Genomic DNA, 6,062 nt, shown 5'->3' on the forward strand with positions numbered 1-6,062 from the left:
ACTGGTGAAAAGGCTCTAGGGATGATAGAGGATCACAGATTGAATATAGATCAACAACGTGATGCAGTTGTGAAAAAGGCTAATATCACTCTGGGGTGTATGAAGAGTGCCATATGTAAGACACAGAAGGTAACTGTCCCACTTTACTCGGCGTTGACGAGGCCTCAGCAGGAGTACTGGGTCCTATTCTGGACACCGCACTTTAGGAAAGATCTGGACAAATTGCAGAGTCCAGCGGAGAGCAGCAAAAGCAATAAAGGTTTAGAAAACCAGACCTATGAGGAAAGGTTAAAGAAACTGGCCACGTTCAATCTTGAGAAAGGAAGACTGAGGGAGGACCTAGTAACAGTCTTCAAGTACATTAAGGGCTGTTATAAAGAGGACGGGGTTCAATTATCCTCCATGTCCACTGAAGGTAGGACAAGAAGTAATGCACTTCATCTGCACCAAGGGAGATTTAGGTTAGATACTAGGACTAACTCTAAGGGTACTTTAGCTCTGGAAGAACCTTTCAAGGGGGGTTGTGGAATCTCCGCCACTGGAGGTTTTTAAGAACAGGTTGGACAACTCCCTGGCAGGGCTGATCTAGGTTTACATGGTCCTGCCTCAGCATGGGCAGTTGGACTACATCATGTCTCGAGGTCCCTTCCAGCCCAACATTGGTATGATTCTCTGTTCTGCCCTGCAGCAGGACACAGGTTATATGCCCAATCTCCCCACCCCTTCCTGCCTGCCACTCCCTGCAGCAGGTCTCCACCTGGCTATAAAGTCCTGTGGGATGGGGCTCTGACACCACCCCTTGGGAGATGGTATCCCCAGATGGTTCATAACCCACCAGGCCAGCTTCCCTGACAGTCAGCCTGGACATGCCCTTCCTTGGCACCCTCCCATTGTTCCAGGGGCTTTCGGTGGGTCATGCTAATAACGTCTTTCCTTCCATGGCGCTCAGGGCCTGTCAGATCTTTGCAGGCTCCCAAGGCGTCCCCGTCTCAGTGTCACATGAGCATTCCCTCCAGATTTAGCTCTTTTAATCTTTCCTCCCTCCAGCCCACTGACTCTCCCCATTGCTCTCCTCTGAATCAGCTCCAGATTGTCCATCTGCTTCTGGCCAGGGCACAGGGCCAAAGATTGAGAGGCAGACCCCAAGCGTACGCACTGGGCGTCGTAAACCAGGACAGATCTATTTACAGGGGGGTGGAGTCTGCTGCTCCTCAAGAGCCTGCAACAGCCAGGGGTTCGGCTGAAAGCACTGGGGCTCCAGGCTGGGAGACAAGGGTGAATGGACAGAACTCTGGATCAGCTAGTCTCTTGCCTGGAGTAATTATAAAGGAGTGGAGGGCAGCGGTGAAGGCATTAGACCAGTTTCACAGCCAGGGCTTCCCCCCGAAGGAACTTTCGGGCTCTACTCAAAGCAGATCATCCGGGGATTGTTGTTTGCCAGCTCCTGAGGCCTTTAGTTTTCCTCCTTTAAGGGAGAGAATCCAGAAACCAGGTTTGTGCAAAGCTGCTGAAAGCTCAGCTGTGCTCCAGGGTCATGCCGTGGGAGCAGGGGCCGTGGGGAAGAGGAAGTGACCTCAGGCGCACAGGAGAGGTTGGGGGTTGTCTCAGATTCACAGGGTCCAGGCTACACCCTCCTGGAAGTCACCCTTTTCGCGGGCTGTACCCCATGGGCCCACGCTGCTCCACGAGGGTAGCCCTGCAGCCTCAACTGTTCCAGCGAGCCCTGGTTCTCTCTGGGGCTCCCTGCAGGGAGTCCTGCCAAAGTCAGACTCCTGAGACAGACTTCATTTCTTTAGGGAGTGATGCAACGTCTGCGAGTATTTGCAGGGACACCAGGCAGCTGTGTCACATTAAGAGAACATTTATTGGTCACCTGGAATACATCTGGAAGTCTTTAGGTTAGCGGGAGAGAGGTGATCTTGAGAGAGAGCTCATATCGGTGGGAGCCATGTGACCTGAGATCCACGTTCTGCTGAATCCAAGTAGTCTCTTCTTGTCCCCTGTGTGTGTTCCCAATCCCAGCAGTAACCTTAACACTCAGCCACCTCTTGACTTTGTTCTCCAGGTTGGGGCTTTTTGCTGTGCTTCCCCACAGAGAAGTGTGGGTGGGGGAGTAGCTTATTCTAGGAGTTAACAGTTCACTCATCGTGGCTCCCATTCAAAGGTGTTGATTCCAGCCCAGACAGCCCTTGTGCCTCGGTATCTCAACCTCCTAGTCCTGATTTCCCAGGGAGAACATGATTTCTTTCCCCACAAGGGGTAGCGATGCTGAGGGGGGTGGGTACAGAACCACAAGAGAGTTCACAAAAATATTACCAATGATTCCTACATTCATCACAGGAGGCCAGCCATCTTGCAAGGTTGAACCTTGGACTTCCAAAGTACAGGGTGGGTTGGAATTTCTTCCCACCCTTCCCTAGCACAGAGGGGGCACAGGAGGACGTTCCCCCGACAACCAGTAAGAAACATTATCACAGAAAGAGAGTCAACATGTGCCGAGCACAGGAAACTTGGGGACTTATCTTCCTCACTGGCAGAAACCATCACTGAATGCTGAGTCCAGCTCTGGTGTCCACACTTTAAAAAGGATGTTGACAGATTGGGAAGGGTTCAGCAAAGACCTACAAGAATGACTGAAAGTCTAAAGAATCGCAATCTATTTAATTTATCCAAGAGAAAGCTAAGGGGTGACTTGATCATGGTCTCTCAGTACCCAGACTTCAGACAGTGGAGGGCTCATGGGTGGTGCGTAATGGAGGCTGGGGAAGGCTAAGCCTTCCCAAACCTTGTGGGGTGTGAGGGGGCAATAACGGATTATTGCACTGGCCCTTGGGGACCATGCCCTGGGGCCCAGGCCAATTTGGGGCTCATGGAAAAATCCCCTGGCAAGAAGCTGCACAGGTTGACTGTGTGTTGTGTGAAGTACTTATGTTTATTTTAAACCTGCTGCCTATTAATTTCATTGAGTGACCCTTGGTACTTGTGTTATGTGAAGGAGTAAATAAAACTTCCTTATTCATTTTCTCCACATCATTCACAATTTTATAGATCTCTACCACATCCCCCTTCACTCATCTCTTTTCCAAGCTGAAAAGTCCCAGTCTTTCTAATCTCTACTCATACAGAAGCTGTTCCTCACCCTTACTGATTTTTGTTGCCCTTCTCTATACCTTTTCCAATTTTAATATATCTTTCTTGAGATGGGATGACCAGAATTCCATATATTATTCAATGTGTGGGTATACCATGGATTTATAAATTGGCATTATATTTCCTTATTATCTATTCCTTCCCTAATGGTTCCCAATATTCTGTTGGGATTTTTGCCTGCCACTTCACATTGAACAGATGTTTTCAAACTGTGTTAATCTACATGTCTGATAATTCTGTTCTTAGTTTCTAGCAATTTTCCTGGCACTCAAGTTAGGTTTACTGGCCTGTAATTGCCAGGATCGCCTCTGGAGCCTTTTTAAAAAAATGGTTTCACATTAGCTATCCTCCAGCCACCTGGTACAGAAGCTGATTTAAGAGATAGGTACATACCACAGTTAGTAGGTCTGCAATTTCATATTTGAGTTCCTTCCAAACTCTTGGGTGAACTGGTCCTGGTAACTCCTCACTGTTTATCAATTTGTTCCAAAACCACCTCTACTGACTCCTCAATCTGGGACAGTTCCTCAGATTTATCATCTAAAAAAGAACGGCTCAGGTGTGGGAATCTCCCTCACATCCTCTGCAGTGAAGACCAATGCAAAGAATTAATTTTAGCTTCTCTACAATGGCATCATCTTCCTTGAGTGCTCCTTTAGTTTTTGAGTCTTTGGCTAGTTGCTCTTCAAATTATTTTTTGGCCTGCACTTTTGCACTTGACTTGCCAGAGTTTATGCTGCTTTCTGTTTTCCTCAGTAGGATTTAACACCCAATTTTTAAAGGATGTCTTTTTGCTTCTAACCACTTGTTCTTACTCTATTGTTTAGCCATGGTAGCACTTTTTTGGTCCTCTTTCTATTTTTTTTTATTTTGGGTATACATTTAATTTGAGACTCTATTATGGTGTTTCTAAAAAGTTTCCATGCAGTGTGCAGTCATTTCACTTTTGGGGCCGTACCTTTTAATTTCCATTTAACTAGCTTCGTTTTTGTGTTGTTCCCCTTTCTGAAGTTAAATGCTACTGTGGTGAGCTTCTTTGGTGTTTTTTGCCCCACAAGAATGTTAAATGTAATTTTATTATGGTCACTATTACCAAGCGGTTCCATGATATTCACCTCTTGGACCAGTCCTATGCTCCATTTAGGACTAAAGCAAGAATTGCCTCTCCCCTTGGGGGTTCCAGAACTAGCTGCTCCAAGAAGCAGTCAGTAATGGTCTCTAGAAACTTTATCTCTGCATCCCATCCTGAGGTGACACGTACTCAGTCAATATGGGCATAGTTGTGAAATCCCCCATTATTACTTCGTTTTCTAATTCTATAGCCTCTCTAATCTCCCGAAGCATTTCGCAATCGCCATCACCATCCTAGTCAGGTCATCAGAATCAGTAGAATATTCCTACTGCTATACTCTTATTATTCAAGCATGGAATTTCTATCCATAGAGAGTCTATGGTACAGTTTGATTCATTTACGATTTTTACTCTGTGCTTTGGCTTCACTAGGACTTCACCTCGAGTTCGCTAAATGGAGTAAACACTAGTTTCCCTACTGAAGACAAGACCTTTCAGTTTTCTTACACTTGCCTTAGGATGAGCTCTATTTCTGGCTCTGACCCATGCAAAGTCCCCTGGCTCCAAGCCTAGTATGTGTGATCTCTTGCAGCCCCACATTAAGTTGTGGGAGGGATAGTTCAGTGGTTTGGACATTAGCCTACTAAACCCAGGGTTAAGAGTTCAATCCTTGAGGGGGTCATTTAGGAATCTGGGACAAAAATCTGTCTGGGGACTGAATAACCAACCCTGATATTGATTCTATGATCACTTCAGGCCCCTACCATAGTTCCTCCAGCTAGTCCCCTGGGCAGATGCAATCATTGTTGTCCTCCAAGAACCTGTTTCCCTGGGCCAGGAACTGTCTTTTTCAGTATCTGTCTGCACTGCACTTAGCACCGTGGGTTCCTGATCCTTAATTGGAGTCTCTTGGCTCTACTAAAATAGATTAAGAGCAACAATAAGAATCATTTCAGGCTGAAGGATTTTTCTGGATGCCTCTACATACAACTGTTCACAGTTGGGTTTTTTCAGGGGGTTGAGGGGAGTCATCTCCATTTGGGGAGCAGCCACCCCAATGATTGTGGGGGGCAATGACATGCATGCCACTCACCCCTTTTTACAAGCCACGTGCCCACTCTGGGATGAGGAAGGGCTGAACCAGGTCAGGTTGTTTCTGAGCTGGGGCAGCTTGTATAGGGTGGACACTAAGGTGGGGGGGCACCCATGGTGTGGGGGTCCCCCCAAAACGAGGGCCACTTAGAAGGGACCCCCCCAGGTGCAGGCACCTCAGAACTGAGGGCAGCTATTAAGAGATGTATGGGGCTAGGCTGAGCGCACCTCTGGGGGGGGGTAAGCTGGGGACACGTATGGGGCTGTGCAAGGTGGGCGCTGACGGGGTGGAGATAGGAGGGGTCGCGCTGAGGGCACCCATGGGGGGGCGCCGAACTGGGGGCCCTGAGGGGGAGCTCGAAACCCGGCGCCCCGTGCGCAGCACCGCCTCGCTTTCATCCTTGGCGCCCAAAGTGTCCGCTGAGCGCCCGGCCGGGACTACAGCCGCTCACTCGTCTCCCGTCTATGCACTCCATCGTATCCCTCCACCGGAGAAAAATAATCCAGGCGGCGGCGGCGGGGGGGGGGGTTGCCACCTCCCCAAACCCGTGAATCGTTAATGATCGCTCGAGTTACCCGCGCGCTGCAATTGCACTGGGCGGGCCCGGGATCTGGAGGCCCGTGGAGGAGGGATACAGCCGTGAATCGCTAGGCGATCCACCCCACACACCGTTACTACCCTGTCCCCGTATAACGGCTTCTGCCCCGCGACTTCGTGTGACGAGAGCAGCTCGAGGCTTTGGCCGGCC

Source organism: Mauremys mutica, chromosome 17, assembly GCF_020497125.1.
Source record: "Mauremys mutica isolate MM-2020 ecotype Southern chromosome 17, ASM2049712v1, whole genome shotgun sequence".
NCBI lineage: Eukaryota > Metazoa > Chordata > Testudines > Geoemydidae > Mauremys > Mauremys mutica.